General features: G+C 34.0%; 1 protein-coding gene across 1 annotated transcript in view; it reads left to right on the top strand.

Moving 5' to 3' along the window:
- Positions 1 to 20,762, top strand: part of ST8SIA4 (ST8 alpha-N-acetyl-neuraminide alpha-2,8-sialyltransferase 4) — a 100,146-nt gene that overhangs the window by 16,449 nt on the left and 62,935 nt on the right. The window lies entirely within an intron of this gene.

Raw genomic sequence — 20,762 nt, 5'->3', positions numbered from 1 at the left:
ATCCTATTTCTATTCAATAAATTGTATTATTTTATTTATTCATAAAATTATGAACATTACTATACAATGATATAACAGATATAAGTTAATTTTAGTTTTTTAATGACAACTATTTAGCATAGTCTAAGAACATAATTTAACAAGTTTATATTTGATACCTTGGACCAAATTGCTTTCATCACTCTTTATACATGGTACTTGTGTATGGTAGTATATTTTAGTTTTTTAGTTTTCTCACAAAATTAAACATAGCTATTTGTTTTTCATTGATGGTCAGCAGATATTTGATGAGTCACGTGTTTAGTTCTAGCTTTTGATTAACTGAAAAAAAGACAACAGTAGACTTAAGGTTGTAATGACAACAGATATTAATTAGCACTTTTTAATTCTCAGTATATCTAAATAGAGTTTTTTGGCTAGTTTTAGTTCTTCAGAAATATTTGCTGAATAAATGAAATGTGTATTTTGAAATATGAAATACTGCAATATAAAGATAGATTGGAAAGTATGCTGATTTGCCATGTTGACAAATAACTTGAAGTCTTGAAGCTATGCTGGAATCCAGCCTTTGAAAGTATAGATCTTGAAAAAAATCTTTTTGAACTATAGTATTAAAAATAAATACAATTATATAAGTATTAATCATAAATAGGCAACAGTTTTTTATAAAAGAATAAATAACCATGAAAAATCATAAGAGAATACTCTCAGGGAATACAATTCATAACAATGAATATAACTACAAACATTTTGCCATACTATCGTTTCTCAGTTGGATGCAGGGTCAGAGATTGATTTGACATCAGTTGAGCCTTTAAAAACCTGAACTTTTAAATTGATTGAACTGAAAGAAAACCTTGTCAATATGTAGATATACCAAGAAAATTGTGTCCAAAGAGGAGACAAAAATATTTGACGAGGGAATGACAGTGGAAGTGGAAGTAATGAGCTTCAAACTTTGAAGTCTGTGTGAAGTATGGCTCTGAAGGAAGAGTAAGGCTTCTAGAATTTCTGAAGAGATTAAAATCAGGGGGCAGATTAAGTGAAGAGGAAAAGATTTTAGAGCACAGTAGAAATTGTTGCAAGGTGAAGAAGAGAATTTGTAAGGTTGATTAATCCTGGAGGGCTACAGGATCCGAATGTGACTGACTCCTTGTTCCTACACCCCTTTAAGCTTTAGCATTGGGATCTACATAACCCACTAGATTCAGCCTCACCTTTAACTCTGAAATTAAGACTGTAGTGTCAGCTAACACCTCAATCAGATCACATAATTATCTCCTCTCTTTTTTTGTGATGAGAACAGTTAAGATTTAGTATTCTAGCAACTTTAAAGTTGATAATACAGTATTGTTGGCTATAATCATTAGGCAGTGCATTAGATCTCCAGAAGTTATGTTTGTTGTAAGTCACTCACTGGTGTTTGAGCATAATCAAACTTCAAGAGGTTCTTTATACTTTTCTAAGCTATGATTATTTTAAAAACTTATTTAACAAGAGCACAATAGTGACCAATCCTGAGTCTATAATTGTTATGCTCTTACCAAGAAGTATAAAAAAATGAGGATAAGCATCTTAATGAAGGCATGAAAATTATTGCCATAATTGTTTTTTATTCTTTTCCTCCTATTTTTACTGCTTTCCAAAATTAGAAGTTGGAATGTTGTAGATTAAAGTATATGCTAGGGAAGTGTAGCCCATGATTGGGATTCTGATTTTCCAGGTAAACTTTGGCAGGAATACATTTTGCATTAGAAACAAATAATCCCTGGAGAAAAACCTTTTTCTTTTGTAATAATACCTAGTTTGGAAAGTCATCCCTTTGAGTCTCATGGACACAAGGGACTTCAATGACATATCACTACCAGACCTCCATCCTTCCTAAAATTCTAATCTTTCTCATGGCATCTGACTCATCATCTGTGTGCCAAATATCTTTTCCTTCCCCAAGAGTATATGACCTTTTGTTTCTGTACATGTGTCCATTCTACTCTAGAACATCAAAGAGGACTTTTGCATTAAACCTCAATCAAAGCCCTATTCCTTGAAATAGTTTGCCATCCATGTCAAACTGGTTAATATTGTTACAAATTTTAGTAACAATCTTTAAAAATCTTTCAAATTTCCCACCTTCCCAGAGCTCTATTGTGTGTATGCATATCAGCATAGGTATAGATAGTTTTGGTTGGTTGGTTGCATGTGTAACCTGTTGTTCCCAGTTTGTTTGTTTCCCATTTTTCTTGTTAGATAGTAAGTTTGTTATGAGAGAGATAACTGACACCTGATCTGCTTGCAGAGGGCACTGTTAATTCAGTGACCCCCTCAAGGATCAGATTCACCCAGGTATTATGTTCAAGTTGACCTCTAACTTTATAAAGCAAAGCATTATCTTTAGATAATATCTTCATTCAGCATTAGTTAGATTTTAAACTTTATTTTTTCTGAAAGTACTTTAAAGAAATAAAATGCTATCTTCTTTGTTTAATGATGTACAGAATGCATTATCATATGCACACAGGAATCTCTTGCTCCAAACAGTTGTGCTATTGAGGAGGAGGGCAAGGTGCAGATACATGGCATTATTGTCCTGTGAAGTGTAGTTCTGGAGAAAGTTATTTTTAATATCCCACAATATTTTTAAATAAGCCAGTGAAAAGTGCTCACGTTGTATATTTTTGCCCATGTAATGGTAACTATACATAAATGCAGACACACACACAATGTCATGCATTTCCTCTCCTAGAAGAGATATTCCCTCAGTGGCTGTTTGTATCATAAGTTAATCAATTAAATTAAATGCTGGGTTTTGTGGGATATCATACAAAATAGGAGCTTAAAGGAAAAAAATGAGGATAAGAAAATCAATTAAAGCCTTACTTTGATTCTCTAATTACTGATTAAATATTGAACTGATTTGTAAAATCTAGGTTTCATATGTACCTAAATAACAGAAAACTGGACATAAGAGAAATAACTTTATTTCTTAATAAAAATGCCTAAAATCATAATTCAAATAATAGTGTTATGTCCACTTGATCAGTGATTTTTATATGTGCAATCCTCAAGACAGTTAGTCTATTGTTCCTCAATCAGCGAGTGCCATGTTGTAAGGAAGAGGCCAGGATCGAGAAACATGGGTGGTCAGTCACTCACTCAGGTTGAAAATATCATGCTTTTCTTGACTTGCAATTCTGTCTGATAGGGAAAATTCATAAAGGATAGTAAAGTTCTTGTGATGTTAAAGATCTTGTCATACAGCTCCAGATAAGCAAAAATTTAGTTTAATCTGGCATTGATGTGTCAGTTATAAACCTTCTCTCACCTGGTAAGCATTAGAGACACTGTCCTATTGATATTAAATTCTATATTTTATATTTGGATGGCCTGACATATGCTAAATATTGGAAAGAGATGGAGTCAGTGCTGCAGAGGAAAACCGTCACCCAATATATGTTCCAGGGGTCCGAGGAGAGTTCATTGTAGGTGATATTGGATGAAGTTGTACACCTTGCTGTACTTTAGTTTTCTAATTTAGAAACTGAGATTATTGTATGAACTATTCCTTTCTTCCTTAGAGTGTTACAACTTACCTACTCACAGAAACCACAGAATTGTCTCTACGAAATCTCAGCCCTAAGTTTACCCCATGTATAATTACTTATCTAAAGGTTTGCTATAATATTTCAAGAATCTAGAGTTTTGAAGACATAATATGTCCTTTATATATCACTGTAGGTAAAGGAAAACAGGGTTAAAAAGCTCCCTTTGTGCAATCTGTTTAAAAGTATCTTTGACTCCTTTCTTGGGTCCTTTTTTTTTTTTTTTTTTTTTACTTGGTGTTAGGTGTAAAATTATTGTAACAGTGCATATCTTACATTAAAGAATACAACTATTTAGTGGAGAAAATTGTTTTGGATTTTGCAAAATGATATATAAAGTGCTTTTCAATTTTCCTGCCTTTATTTTTCACATTTTTTGGATATTTTAGTCCCATATATATTTACAAAAACGTACATTCTAATATCTGTATTGTCTATACTCAAGAATTTCATAAACTTAACAATTGTGGTTTTCTAATGAGAACCAAAAAAATCAGATATTTCCTAATTTTAATGCTGAAAGGTGGTGGAGAACAAATTCTCATTCCACCTTCCCTGCTCTTCTCTTCCCCCCCAGGTAAGAATGATGGGGCATTCTTTCCATTCTCTGGGCTGTCTGTGGATAGTAGGAAATGTCAGGCAGCCTGTCAGTACTGGTTTTCCATAGAAGAGGGATCTTGTCCAGCCTCATCTAAAGTAAACCTGGTCCCACAGTGTACTAGCTTTGATGTTATATAGAGAACCCTGGGGGAGGGGTTACTTAACAGTTGCAATTGGCAACTGATATTTTTTGACCATCAAATGCCACTCCTCACTGTGCTTAAACAGAGATACTAGAAATAATGAGTATGACTTGAATGATTCAGAAATGGTTAACTAAGAGCTGCAAAACACTTTGTTGTTGTTGTTCTGGCTGGCTGGAATTCCAAATTTAATTTTGTTTGTTTATTTCTCTCTTTCTACCTTCCTTTTCTGCATTCTTTCTTGTCCCCATCTTCTTCTAGCCTAGACAACTTTGCTCGTTTTTCCTTTGTTAATCAACATCTTCAGTTCCTGCAGTGCTTGACCAATTTCCTTCTAATTTCCTCTTGGTTCATAGTTTTTTTCTTAAAATATAGGAACAGCAATGAAAGATCACTTAAAATAGCCATTTAAATATATACATATTTATATAAGTAAATCCTTGCTATTCAGATTGTGGTTCTGAACTACCAGCATTAACATCACTTGGAAGCTTGTTAGAAATACAGAATGTCAGAACTTGCACCAGACCTGCTGAGTCAGAATGTGCATTTGATCACAGTGCCCAGGTGATTCTTATGTGCATTAAGGTTTTCAATGTTCTGGAATTCTCAATATGCCTAAACAGTATGGTCTAGGGAAGCTGGGACTCCCCACCATGTCTGATTTAGTTAGCCTGTATCTTTAGGACCTAGTACCAAATTTGATACATTAAGGTATGTGCTATTTATTTATTGAATGAAAGAATTAATGTAGGAATTGAGAAAATTTTGGTTTGTGTTCATGTATTCTTGCCTTAGACACTGAATACAACACTGGATTCCAAAATTAATATGTAAGAGGAGTCATATATAAGGTCATTTATGGTCATTTAAACCCTTAAAATTAAAAAGAAAATACAGAAATATGATGAGTAGTATAGTGAAATGTCCTAGATATTGGGAATCAGAAAAGCTGGGTTCCTGACAATTACTAGAATCACTATGTTGTACACCTGAAACTAATATAACATTGTAAATCAACTATACTTCAATAAAAAATAAAATGAAAAAAAAAATAAAGCCAGGAAATGTAGTATTGGACAAATACCTTAGGTTCTAAACATGATTATTTCCAACATCCAATGATATTAATAATAATAATAATAGGCCTATTATTTCAAAGTGATTTTCTAAGTATCAGTTGGGAAATATAAATAGTAAAGAAATGCATAAACTGTAAATCTAAACTAATGTCGACTGATATTAAAGCACACCTAGCTTGAGTCAAATGTTGTAGTTGAAAGTTAAATTTATTACCACTTTTTCTAATAGCCATGACCATTGGCTAGAAATGCAAATTCTCTTTGTCTTATATAAACAAGAAGTCAAACCTTCCTCAAATTTATCAAATATATCAAACGTGTATATATTTGACACTGAATAACATATTAGATAATATGAAATGTGAAGACACAGGAACACTATTCAGATAGGAGTGTCTATAAAATCTGAGTGTATAAAATTAGAAAGAATTGTAGTGAAGGGATATATTTCTTCAGGAAACCAAAGGAATAAGATAAAAATGTTTTACTTTATGATGATCTAGCTTCCTAAGAGAAGGGATGAGATGTTTCACAAAAGAAAAAGATGGAAGAATTTACTTACCTTGACTGATAGAATACATTTTTATAACTCAATGTTTGATTCTTCACTGGTGGATAATTTATGGCAAACTTTAAATCATCTTTTTTGACCTTCTATGAATGCTAACTCTTTTATAGAAAAATAGACTCTTCTCTGGGAGAGAAAAAATATGCCTACTTTTCTACATGTTCACAAAAATGGCCTTATTTTTTTCCCTTGCACTCTCACTGAGAATGTTTGTGCTTAAATAAAATGTTTTAACTGCAAACAACTAAGTTTCTGGTAGGGAGACTGGTGCAGGCATTAGAAAGATATTTTAAAATTCTTATTAATTAAAATAACCGCTTTATATTTTAGAAATACCAACATTGCTTATGTGATATTTGCTACATATATTTTCTACCTTATTTTTACTTAATGGTTTATTCATATTTTTAATCTGAAATTTTATAGTTTTAAAAAAACTGTTTATCTTTGTTATTTCTATTGATTTTAACCATCAAATTCATATTCTGGGTAGAAATGAGAATTTCTATTTTATTCTAATGATTTATGGTTTTTAAAATTTTACTGAAAACTAAATATGGAATTGTTATGGATTGTGATGTGAGGTAAGGCTCTAACTTTTTCTTCCTATCATGTCACTCCTTGGAAAAAAAAGATTTTATCTACAAGAGATACTTTTTTTTTAAATGGAAATGACAATGACTTGACAAACTATTTTAAAACGTTGTTTTAAAATGACTATCCCATTTTCTAATTTTATTCATTTGAATCCTCTTCCCTTTTTTCTTGATGAGTCTGGCTAAAAGTTTATCAACTTTGTTTATCTTTTTGAAGAACCAGCTTTTAGTTTCATTGATCTTTGCTATTGTTTTCTTTGTCTCTGTTTATTTCTGCACTGATTTTTATGATTTCTTTCCTTCTACTAACTTTAGGTTTTGTTTGTTCTTCTTTCTCTAGTTGTTTTAGGTGTAAGGTTAGGTTGTTTATTTGAGATATTTCTTGTTTCCTGAAGTAAGATTGTATTGTTATTAACTTCCCTCTCAGAACTGCTGTTGCTGCATCCCATAGGTTTTGGATTGTTGTGGTTTCATTTTCATTTGTCTCTAGGTATTTTCTGATTTCCTCCTTGATTTCTTCGGTGATCTGTTGGTTGTTTGGTAGCATATTGTTTAGTCTCCACATGTTTGTGGGTTTTTTTAGTTTTTTTCTTGTAGTTTATTTCTAATCTCATAGTGTTGTGGTCAGAAAAAATGCTTGATATGATTTCAATTTTCTTAAATTTACGTAGGCTTGCTTTGTTGCCCAGCATGTGGTCAGTCCTGGAGAATGTTCCATGTGCACTTGAGAAGAATGTGTATTCTGCTGCTTTTGGATGGAATGCTCTTTAAATCTCAATTAAGTCCATCTGATCTAATGTGTCATTTAAGGCCTATGTTTCCTTATTGATTTTCTGTCTGGATGGTCTGTCCATTGATGAAAGTGGGGTGTTAAATTCCCCCACTATTATTGTGTTACTGTCGATTTCACCTTTTATGGCTGTTAGTATTTGCCTCATATATTGAGATGCTCCTGTGTTGAGTGCATATATATTTACAATTGTTATATCTTCTTCTTTGACTGATCCTTTGATCATTATGTAGTGACCTTCTTTGTGTCTTATAACAGTCTTTATTTTTCAAATCTATTTTGTCTGATATGAGTATTGGTACTCCAGCTTTGTTTTGATTTCCATTTGCATGGAATACCTTCATCTGTCCCCTCACTTTCAGTCTGTATGTGTCCCTAGGTCTGAGGTGGGTCTCTTGTAGACAGCATGTATACAGGTCTTGTTTTTGTATTCATTCATCCAGTCTATGTCTTTTGGTTGGAGCTTTTAATCCATTTACATTTAAGGTTATTATCAGTATATGTGTTCCAATTGCCATTTTCTTAATTGTGTTGGGTTTCTTTTTGTATATCTTTTTTCTTCCCTTCCTCTTTTATTCTCTTCTCCTGTGGTTTGATGACCATCTTTAGTGTTGTGTTTGGGTGCTTTTTCTTTTTTGTGTGTGTATCTATTGTAGTTTTTGGGTTTGCTGTTCCTGTGAGGTTTTGATATAGCAGTCTATGTATGTACCAGGTTGTTCTAAGTTGCTAGTCTCTTTCCCACCTAGAGGAGTTCCTTTAGCATTTGTTTCAAAGCTGGTCTGGTGGTGCTGAATTCTCTTAGCTTTTGCTTGTCTGTAAAGCTTTTGATTTCTCCATCAAATCTGAATGAGAGCCTCGCTGGGTAGAGTATTCTTGGTTGTAGGTTCTTCCCTTTCATCACTTTAAATATATCATGCCACTCCCTTCTGGCTTGCAGAGTTTCTGCTGCAAAATCAGCTAATAATCTTATGGGAGTTCCCTTGTGTGTTATTTGTCATTTTTCCCTTGTTGCTTTTAGTATTTTTTCTTTGTTTTTAATTTTTGTCAGTTTGATTACTATGTCTCTTGGTGTGTTCCTCCTTGGGCTTCCTGCCTGGGACTCTGTGCACTTCCTGGACTTGGGTGACTGTTTTCTAAAGATGCAATATTATAAACAACTACAGTTTCTCATCTATCAATCTAACAAGGATATTTAACATTCTTAGTATTCAGCATAAAGTTATACTGATGTTGGCACTCCTTTGAAATGCTTTTAAAAATATAGATTGATACAGCTTTTCCAAAAATCAGGTTTATAATGTCCCCCAACCCTTAAAAATAGCAGATTCCTTTATTTACTATTTCCAGTTCTAGGAATCTACCCAAATGTGAACAATTGTTGAAGTATAAATGCATTTTATAACACACAGCAAGAAAGGATGAGTAAATCATTGTACATCTGGATGATTAGTCATTCAACACATGGAAAAGAGGAATCTCAGGCAAAGGGACCAGTAAGCACAAAGACAAATGCTTTCAATGGTCTTATGGTAAGGCAGTGTTTGGGACTACTCTACTATTAGGTTCATATTGAAGGACAATGTGGAAGGGGGAATGACAGGGTATGTTGGCCTTAAATAATGAAGGATCGTTTCTCCATGTTAAGGATTTACATGGTATCCTATAGTCCAAGAAAGATCCTTACAGTTTGTTGTTTTATTTGTTTGTTCTTGTTGGAGTTTTGTTGTTGTTCTTATTGTAAGCATAAGAGGAATGTAAAGGTATAGAAGCATGAGCAGATTTGCAGATGGAAGGACCATGGTAATAAATAAATCAAAGGTAAGAAAGAGAAAGAACACTCAATAAGGAAGATACTAGAGGAGGCAAATGTGATGAAATCCAAATCATAGGACAGAGTAAGATGATAAACTTCAGTGGTAAGGTTCATACTAATGTAAAATATGGTAGAAATCATCCTTTCCTGATATGAAAGGAGCATTAGCAAATGGGCAGTTGGTCATTCCATGGATTTTCAAAATATACCTTCAGTTTTGGGTTTAAAGCATTTGTTATTTGTCTACTATTAAACTCATCTGTAAGTGGACATCAGCCCAAAATATGTACTCCAAAGCCAAACACAATTGAACTTTTCAGACCTATTGTTTTCAGGTGATGCATAGCATAGCTTTGGTCTTCCTTATAATTTTTTCATTAATTCCTTCACTCTTTTATTCACCTATTTATCAGGAAGATACAAAAATGAAGATCAGTTCTTTACATCTGAGATGATTGTAGTCCTGTAAAGAAAACAAAGTAACGAACTGATAATGCACAAATTACTTTATTAGAGGTACTCACAGAACTAGGCACTGATAATGAGGCAGAGAGGATACATAAGCTGGATGGTCAAGGATGATTTCCTGAGAGAAGCAACACAAGTTAAATTATGATGAAAACTGAAGAAGTAAGGAAAGGAGAGAAAAGAGAGTGAGACCTAGTCCAAACTGGATCTATGATGCACCAAGGAACCTGGGTATAGGAATGAGTGGCTTTTCTGGGCCTGTGAGTAGTTTCAGTATGATGGAATAGAAGGTTGTGTGGGTCAAAAGAAGCAGAAGCAGGTAAGGCTGGAGAGGGAAGCTGACAGGTTATGCAGAGTCCATTGTATCTTGCTAAGGAGATTGGATTTAATTTTTCAAGTAGTCTGTGGAGCCACTCAGGAGAGGAATGTCATGATCACATTTAAATTTCAGGAAGATTTTTAGGTGATCAATTACAGGGGGACAAAGATGGGAATACTGAAAATAGTCTAAAGATGGAGATAATGAGGGGCAAAGTAGGATAGAGACAGTGGGGATAGACGGTGGAAGGCAATTTAAGAAAATCAAGGACTCTATGAATTATATAATACATGGAAAGGGCAAATGATAGTGAATATAAATATGCCACATTTTAAAGTGTAACATTTTTTGGATGACGGAAAATGAATCTTGAATAATCCAAATTGGTTCCCATTGTTTCCTCTGAAGAAGTTAGGCTTAGGGGTTCCTCTGTAGAAGTTAGGCTTAGGTTAACAAACCACATTTTTCCATAGAACAGAGAGTCTAAGTGACTTTCCTGAGTGTACACAGTAAGTTGAAGAAGGAAGCAACAACAGAAGTTTTTTCTCTCATACTCAAAGTCCAATACTTTATTTTCAAATGAAGATTGAAAACACTTATCTTTTTAAATTAGAAATAACAGTCAGTGCCGCACTAGAGTGTGAACTTTTTAGTTGTACGTTTATTCTGAAATGTGAAGACCAGTGAGAAATGGTCTTAATTAGTGTACATTTCAAATTTTCGTGACTTAGCATGAAAGACAGAAGAGGGAAGGTCATTTTAATGTCTGACATTTCCACAAACTACCAGCCATTCTTCAAAGTCTAGGCTAACAACAATTGAACAACAAATAAAATCACACACACACAAAAACTGGTAACTGTGTGAATGGTAACTATGTGTGGCAATGATTTCACAATATGTACATATATAAAATAATCATGTTGTACACCTTAAACATACATAATGTTATATGTCAATTATATCTCAATAAAGCTAGGGAAAAAACAGTAAAAACTTAAATAAACACCAAGCTGACTTTATAATGTTTAGCATTTTCTCCAGTCGTGGTCTGTGGACCATCCTGTGAGAATTCCTTTCTTTAATTAAGCACTTACTATGTGCCAAAAATATATGTCAAAATATTCTAGAGACAGATAATCAAGCAGGAGACTCATTTATCACTCATGTGATAAACGGGGCTTCCCTGGTGGCGCAGTGGTTGAGAGTCTGCCTGCCGATGCAGGGGCGGTCCGGGAAGATCCCACATGCCGCGGAGCCTGTACTTCCGGAGCCTGTGCTCCGCAATGGGAGAGGCCACAACAGTGAGAGGCCCGTGTACAACCCCCCCACCCAAAAAAATGTGATAAACCTTTAAGTCAGGTAAATCTAGTTTCAAGTTCCATCTTTTCCATCTAATTTATATTCAGTCTTAAATGATTTATTTACTTCTCTAAGCCCCCGTTTCTTTATATATAATATGAGGAAAATAGTCTCTATCTTCCCTTTTTTGTGAGTATAGAAGTAAATGAGATAATGTGTGTGAAACTGTCTAGAATAAATCCAAGTACAAATCAGTTATTCAATAAATGTAAATTTTTCTTCCTTTTGATGGTTTAAGATTAACGTATTGGTGGTATTGTATATTCATGGTAGTAAAATTATATCTGTGACCCAGGTACACAGAAGATGTAAATATTTGCACTAAAATGGTCATTGTTGCTAATCAGTATATATTCTCCCAAAGAGTGTAGTTGAAATAATACTCATGAGAGAATTCAGAAACTTGGATCCTCTTGCTGGTATTGCCACTAAATATAGCTGTGTGACTTTGAACAAGTAATATAAACCATTTTGAGCTTCAGTTTTCCTCATATGCCAAACCTAGCCATTGAACTAGATGGACTCATAAATACCTTTCTGGCTCTGAAACTCTATGACTCTATTTTCTTATGATTCAGTAGACAACTTTGGAATAGAGCCTGTCAACTTGCATTGTTGTGTGATTTTTTTTTCCCTTCTGGTTGCCATGTTCTATGAATAAATTTCCTTTTCATCAGTCAACTTGTGGAAATAGCATTCTCTACTTAATACTGTATCCTCTAATCTGGCTTTTTGTTTCCTTTGGTCCAGGAGTGTTGCCTTTCCTCCTGATGTATGCAAGCCAATGTTAAAACTTAAAATCGGGGGAAGGGTATCACTTCTTAGCCAAAGAAAAACAAGACTAAGTTTCTGTCTGTTTGTTTATTTTTAATTTTGGTTGAAATATAGTTGATTTACAATGTCGTGTTAGTTTCAGGTGTACAGCAAAGTGATTCAGATATATAGATATATATATATTCTTTTTTTTTACATTCTCTTCCACTCTAGGTTATTACAAGATATTGAGTATAGTTCCCTGTGCTATACAGTAGGTCCTTGTTGGTTATCTATTTTATATACAGTAGTGTGTATATGTTAATCCCAAACTCCTAATTTATCCCTCCCCCCCTTTCCCCTTTGGTAACCATAAGCTTGTTTTCTATGGAACAAGACTACATTTTAATGATTCATATGAATTATTGTAAGTGTGATGAAGTCAGGGCCTTGGGAAGTCACCATATGAACAAAATATATAAAGAAGAACCAGTGAATACAAGCATTATCAAAAGGGAGAGAAATTGTTTTATAGCAACATCATTTAGTATAGTTTTGGGGAAAGGACCTTGACATTTTTCTGGGAGATAAGATCTCCTACTTCCCATATCTATTTCACTGGCATCCACCAAAATTCTTGGAACCACAGCTTGACTTATGCCATTACTGGAAAATTTTATTTAACATATTAGAAGTCAGTATGGTACCAAATGTTAATAGTGATTATATTTTAGAGGGAGACGTACAAGTGTTCTATATTTGAAAAGTATTTTAACTTCTCTTTTTGTTAGTGTTTGTATATGAACACAAATACTGTTTTTAAATTGGAAATGAAAACAATTTTAATTTTGAAAATTATGTTAAAATTCTGGAGTATAGATGAGAAGAGTAATATATATGGGAGTTAGGAGATTTGGGGTCATGTTACAGCTCTAGCACTACCTGAGTGATATTAAGCATGAAATATGTTTTTCGTTTAAACAAACACATAAAAATGCAACTTATAGTTTTGTAGTCTAGTTCTGAGTATTCTATCATTAGTGTCAAGTGTAGTGTATGTGTGCATGGGCGGGGGGAGAGGGAGAAAATGAGTATGTATTTTGGACAATGAAAATCATTTGAACCTGTGGTATCGTGCAGTAAATTTTGGATTCATAGTGTTTTAGATACAAAGTTGGATTTAAATCCCAGCTCTGAGGATTTGTAAACTGAATTTTTTTTCCCTCATTTGTAGAATATGATTACTTATACTTAATTATATGGATGTTCTTTAAAGTTTGAATAACTTAGATATGTATAATATCTTGCATAAGGTAGTAACTGATAGTTCTTATTATGTTTAGTGAATTATATAAATGATCAGACTGAACAACATGGTCTTGAGTCAAAAGCATGTGATCCTATAAAGAATTGAGAGGGATTTTTCTATTGTGATTAAGAATTGTTTAGAAAAACAGTTCAAAATTAGGGTCCCATAATTATTTCTTAAGTACTGGTATCCTTTGGCATAAATGTATGGCTCCTAAATATGATGATTTTAAAAAATAAAAAACATTTATTTGAAGTTTAAAAATGGAAACAGTGGTTCCATTAATTTGTAGTCCATTAATTCAACAAGTATTCATTCAACAAACAATTATCAAGCAGCCACTAGATGGCAAGTTCTGAGGGGCTTCATTGGGTATTAAGGATATAAAGATAAATTACATGGTCTGTTCTGTTTGGAGTTTGTAGTCTGATGGAGGAGACAGACATGGAGGGAGGAATAACAAAATAGTACAGTGACAGTAATAAGAACTAAGAACAAAGCATTGCTGCCAGGGAGACAGAAGGAACTAATTATAAAAATGAGTGAAGCTAAGTTTTAAGGCAGTTCAGTTTGGGACAGGAAAATAATTCCCTTTCCAGGAATGTTATATTTGTATGGATATTCTTGCCCTTATTCTTGGCATATATCATTTTACCGAAGTATTGTGTGAATGGGGCTTTCATGCTTTTTAAGCTTCGATGACTGAGATCATTAACAATAATCCTACTTACCTTTTAAACATGTACATACATTCACATTAGTGAAACAGATTGTATTTCTTGTTGTAATTTAAATAATTCCAACGTAAAAGGATGACTTTTTTCAATTTTTGTGTATTTTAGTTAGCACACCTTCTGAGAGTTAAATATTTTAACAACTACAGTTAAAATGCAGTTTTCAGCTTAACACATATTTATTAGTACCTTTTGTGTTCCTTAATTCACCTCCCAAAACACACATTGTATCAACTTTCTAATGAAACATATTTAACATGTTTAACAGAACATACATGTTAAAAATAAAAATTGAAGTGTTTGTACAGGGAATCAGAAGATTTAGTGCAGAGCTCACAAACTGACAGCCTCAGGGCCCAAACCAGGTGGCAGATATGTTTTCTTTCGCATTTTTCGTCACAAGCCCATGAAAGCCTGTCCCCTTTAAATGGGGAAATAGCCCAGCAAAATTGCCCATTTTTCAGAGTTATGTTAACCTGTGGTCCAGGGGCCTGTGAATTTTCAGGACTTGATTTAAACGCTCAGCAGTGCTCCTAGAAGACTGAGAGATCAAATACCATTGTAAACAGGTTCTCAATTCACCTACACAGAGTAACCGTCATTATTATTATGGTTAGCTTGACTAATTGCATTAAAGATATCAACCCTATACAAGCAACTAAATGTAATCAAGTTCCATACATTGTAGAATAAAGATATAAGTAAATATTTTAGAACAGTGCAGCAGAAGCAATTAGTTCTGCCAAAGAAATCATGTGAAACATTGCAATGGATATTAACCTTTGAGTTTTAAGAAAAAGTAGGATTTTTTGAGGTTGGAGGCTAGAGTGTCTTAGGTAGTCATTTCAGGCAGAGGTATCATCATAAATAAAGGGACACAGACAGAAAAGTACATGGAGTAGTCTGATGCCATTGGGATCTAAGACAGGCAAACGTATAGAGAAAAAATTCTGGAAAGTAAGGGTAGGGGCAAATTATGAAAGCCCTTGGACTGATATCACTGAAGGTTTTTGGTTAGGATAGTATCGTGGTCAAATGTGCATATTAATAAGATGATACCATCCTTGAAACAGAGAATGATCAAGCTGGAGTCCTTGTGTTACAGAACTGGTTAGAGCAATGTTTTTCAGTACTGTTTAAAAAAATGCATAGCAAGAAATACAACTTATATCATGATATACTCCTGCTATTGCTTCCTCAGCTACAATTACTACACACACACGTAAATCTGAAATAAATTTCCATAAAATTATGTGCATGGAACACTGTCATTTTCTATTATAGACAGTTTTGTTCTTTTTCATTCTTTAAAAGTTGCAGATCAATTTATGATCCACCAATTGTTCCAGCTAACAGTCTGAAAAATAGTTAATTAGGAAATTATTCCAATGATAGTTCAAAAAAACATGGTGGTACCTAAGCTGAGAAAATATCAATAGAAATAGAGAAGAGAGAGTATATTCAGGAGGAATTTTCTGAGATGAATTTTTAGGGTTTTGTGATGAATCAGATATGGAAGATGAAAGAATTATGGAGATCAAGGGCTTTCCGCCAGTCAAAATGTTATTTTCTACTAAACAGAGTATGAGAAAGATCCACTTAAAATAAATATGATGTAATGAATGTGAAGTTGCCTTGGCCTGCCTTGTGATATTAGAAAATGAAACATTCATTTTTATCCACTCATGATATGATACTTTTCTGAATGCTTGATGGTATCAGAATACCTAACTCTTCTGAACATTATACCAACTGTCTTTCCAGGACCAAGTGTCAAGTAAATTATATATACTAAATTAGAAATCATTTTTCAATCTTGGATTATACTTTCCAAAAAATGAAAAGAAAAAAAAATTTATAATTTAGAGTGACAAATCAAAAATATTTTTGTTTTCTTAAACAAAGAAGTTAAATGTCAACGCACTGTTACTGTGACAGGTTTGCTGGTGTAATCACTAAAAGTTAGAAAACTCAAGTATGTTTCCCACAGCCACTGTGATGACCGCATTGTACTTAGTTTATTAACACCATGAATTGCAAAGAGAAAATGTTATAGTCCTTCTGCCTTGGTTTTCTGGCATGGGTAATTAAAGTATCAGCCATAATATTTCATGAATGCTGTTTCTTTCCTTTTAATGTACAACATAATTTTTAAGACCATAAATTCCATGCTAAATCAGTTCTCTTCCCTCTGTAAAACAGTACTAACTGCTCAGCAACCACTGATCAATGGAGTAGTCCAGTTCCCTGACTAGGACAAGAGTACTTGAAAATACATTCTAAGATCTTGCTTGGTTTCCCACCCCCATGTCTGAAATATCCCAATAATGAATTTTTACCCAAGACAATGAACAGGAAATTTCTCAACAGCTGCCAGAATTTTCTCTTCATACCCTCTTCAGAAAAGTTAAAATGATCCTTCATTTTTAATTACAAAGGAAGGATTTAGAGAGTATCCTTAATATTCCTTTATTTGAATTTTCCAGAAACTTAACATTTATAATAAATAAATATTAGTCTTGCTACTATATATATTCACTTTTGTGAAAAAGAAAACAATCACGTGCATGCAAGTTTATTTGATTTAAGCACAACATATCCATTCCTTGGCATACCTTTCCCTCTCCCCCCAAACAAACTAAGTTATTGAATAATATCTGTGCAGTTGTAGCAAATTTGCCCAATGACTCTATTTTGATTTTGACTGAAGTGTGGGAATGCCATAGTCTAACATATTTCTCTGGTATTTGGATCTTCGTTTTCTAGAATGAGTTTAATTTTTTTTTCATTCTGTGATTTCCGTAGAAATAATATGAAACTGTTCTTCTCACCCTTGCCAAATATGTAAACAAATCTGGGTTTGTGAAAAACGTCTCTCTTCTGTTTAATCACTTAGTTATTTTCATGATATGTGTCATTTTTGTATTTATTTCTATCAACTTGAGGATTTGTTTATTTTGTTTACTACATAATGATATACCACATATAAGTCATCTGTTAACCCTAAGCTTCATATTTCAAAAAGTCACATCAATTAGATATTCAGTCCTTTTACCAGCATTTTTTGAAAATTCTTTCCCTCAAGAGATCTGAAATATAAGTATTATTTTTATGTGTTAGATACCTATTGTTTAATAACTGCTCAGGATTTGGAGAATGTCATGGCTGAATGGCCTTGTATAATATGCTTAAGACCAAATGGTAAGGCATTCCTTCTCTTACAGGAAGGTTGGGGTGAAACATGAACATACAGACATTTTTCGCTGATTCTGAAAGAAATCAACGTATAAGTAGTTTTTCGCTGATTCTGAAAGAAATCAATGTATAAGTAGTGTCAATTAAAACTCCTGTCCTGGAGTCATTTTTAAATAGTTATGCTTTTATTTTATATGTGCCATGTCCTTGGACATATTTCCTAATCACCTTGACCTAGTTCCTTACCTCTAAGTGGAGATAATACTACTCCTTACCTCAAAGTATTGAAAAATTATTGGTTTCGGGTCTACTAGCCTCACCTCAAGAAAGTCAAAGAGGCTCATAGGTTGCATGTTTCAGCTTCCCCTAGAAGTTTTGAGAGGGTAACCACAAAGCCTAAAACAAAACCAGGTATTAGAGATTCTTTGTTCTCTTTCTTGGCTCTTCAAGCTCAAAAACAGGATGGGAGCAGATAGGAACCATATGCTTCCTCTGAGGGCAGAATGGAGAAGAGGTTATCTCTCATTTCATAGTCAGTTGACAAATGTGGTTCCATTGGCAACGATGGTTTGGGCTGAGGGATTTCAGTGTTAGTACAGATAAATACACAATGAGATTGGCCAACAAAAAAAGGATGTGTTTGGAAAATTGTGTGATGGGAACTTGTCTGAACATTAACTAATGGTGAGAAAGAATAGAGATAAGGCTGTAGTGCACTCAGTATTGTTCCCTTCTCATTTAATCTATGTTGTATGTGTAAAGAAGTAATTAACCACCTCCTATATCACAGTACATGCTGTCGTACCTCAGTATCTCAGATGACTAGTTCTATAGGTAGCACAAATGTGGGATACATAAACATGTAGCTAATTGAATGAGTATTATCTTATCGCTATTACTAATAATAATTGTCAAGATCATGTTTTGGCCAGGTTATATCATTGTAAATTAGCACAAATAGTAAGATAGCTGGAAAAAGAATTCTGAGTCCTGTGCAGTATTTGCGCAATGAACTCTCAAAGCATATCTGTTGAGCTATTGAAAGAGGGACCTCCTAGCTGCTTAGACTGTTGAGCCATGATTTAAGGGACATGCAGAGAATACTAACAAATCTAAGAGATATGTCTTGCTAGAGAACTGAGTGGTCTTGAGCTATTATACATGAAATAAACACATCTTTCCTTAAATAATTAAGTGAATTAAAATTTATTAAAAACATTTTATATGGCTGTGAAATAAATGAAAGTGCCTTCAGTTCTGCATAAAAGGAATGTTGAGAGGCAATCACATCTAGTTTGAGATCACAGAGGAAATTTCAGAGGTCTAGAGCAGGGGTCCCCAACCCCTGGGCCGTAGACCGCTACTGATCCGCGGCCTGTTAGGAACTGGGCCGCACAGCAGGAGGTGAGTGGCAGTTGAGCAAGCAAAGCTTCTTCTGCAGCTCCCTATCTCTCCCTATCGCTCCCCATCACTCTCATTACCGCCTGAACCATCCTCCCCCCCCACCCCATCTGTGGAAAAATTATCTTCTACGAAACCAGTCCCTAGTGTCAAAAAGGTTGGGAACCACTGGTCTAGAGTACAAGTGGAGCTAGCTGCCTTCCCAAGGATTTTTAATCAGTGATGGAAAATAAAAACAAACAAATTGAAAATCGGGCAGCTTAGAGTAAACAGGGAGTTTGGCCATCAGACCTAATTCTGTGTATATGTTTTCATGTTTTTGATATGTCAAAATAGTTGGTCAGTACAAAAATTTAATTTGGCTAAAGAAACAGAACTTGAGTGTATTAAATATTCTGGTGCCCTCAGTGGTTTTGACTCACAGATATCCATCATTTAAAAATTGGGAACTTCACTTTTATGAGATTAAGAATAACATGTGAAATAATGCTTCATAAATGCTTGCTACACATTCTGGATACTTCTGATGATTGTAATCCCTGAGAAGATTTTTTAAAAAGGAAAGTTAAGAATGTGTGATTGCAAATCTATTTATAATCTTGCTCAATCAGCAGTATTGCTACTAGTAACGCTGTGAAGTTCACAACAAGTCTACTGAATTGCTGGAGTGTAACACAGCTGGTTGGTTATTTTGGCTTCCTTAATGCTTGCCCTGATTATGTGACATTCAGCTAATTATATGACTAGATATCTAACTCAACTACAGAGAAATTAATTTGCTGGCCACATGTGGACATGATGTTAATCTTTCCTTCCAGTGAAAAATTAGCCATAGTCACTCCAAGGAAAATGAACAAGCAGGCTGTGGAGCCAGCATAGTTCATATTTTACAGTGTGTCCTTCTGTCATGCTATTTATTTCCTTTACCTCTGTTTCCATCCCTCACAAACTCTGGTTGGGCTGTGCTCAGGTCATAAAAACTTTATAGTAAAGCTCAGGTGGATTGATTACTCTTTGATCTCCTGGTGCTCTTTCAGTTTACATCACAGCCATTTAGCATTCTTTGACTACATCAAATATATTGGCTCCTCTCCTAGATCCAACCCTATTCTCCAGAAATATTGTTATTCTGTTCGTTTCCTTTTGCTTCCAAGGTGGAAAGTCCCTGTCTTTCAGCACCCAATTTTATTGATGACTATCTTATTAGCTCTTAAATGGCATATGGCCAGACAATCCTGTTTCAGAAACATGCTGAATCAGTCCTAAAAGAGTGGGTGTTAGCAAACATGGGTGTGGAGGGGCTTTTAAATATGTCATAAGAAAAAGTAATGAAAAGCATAAAGTAATTAAGTGATTTTTTTTCCTGAAAAGATAATTCAGTGGGATGTTATTTTGGCTTTCTTTAACAGGGTTGGCTCTGATTATTTTTATAATTATAGAGAAAATGAAGTATAGATATTTTTTCCTATGGTGGAAATCCTCTGAAAAGAATCACTGAGGAATTATTACAGCAAAAAGATCTGTCTGAAGCCATCTCCCCTGACAGGAACGTGTTAACTGTCATGTTAACAAGTGTTGTTTATTTTTTACCTGAGGAATGAGAAGTGTTTGTACCAATGTTGTTCAGAAAGCATTTCCTCACAGTATCCAAATTCATCTTATAATCAGCTTGCTTAGAATTTTAGACTATTTTTAAAGTTGGTGTGGAGCACATTTTAGGACTTCAAAAATTATCATATCCTCAGTCTTCCATGAGTTCCACTATAAGATGTTCAGTTTGCTTCTGTTCACATGTAGCTGTTGTTTCCCAGGGCAGTCCCATTCCTAATATTCTTACTGTGAGGTGAGTGAATAATAACTAATCTCCAGTAGTGCATGGATCATGGATAGAGACAAATAAATACTCTATCATATAATATAGTGGGTATAATTAAAGTTATATAACTTGAAATGATTGTTTCTAAATAATATGTGTTAACTTTTATTTGTTTTCTCTCAGTAGGTTATCCTAGATAACATAGACTTTGCTT

Source organism: Grampus griseus (assembly GCF_964374135.1).
Source record: "Grampus griseus genome assembly, chromosome: 3".
Taxonomy (NCBI): domain Eukaryota; kingdom Metazoa; phylum Chordata; class Mammalia; order Artiodactyla; family Delphinidae; genus Grampus; species Grampus griseus.
This window is presented reverse-complemented; position numbering and strand designations above follow the sequence as displayed.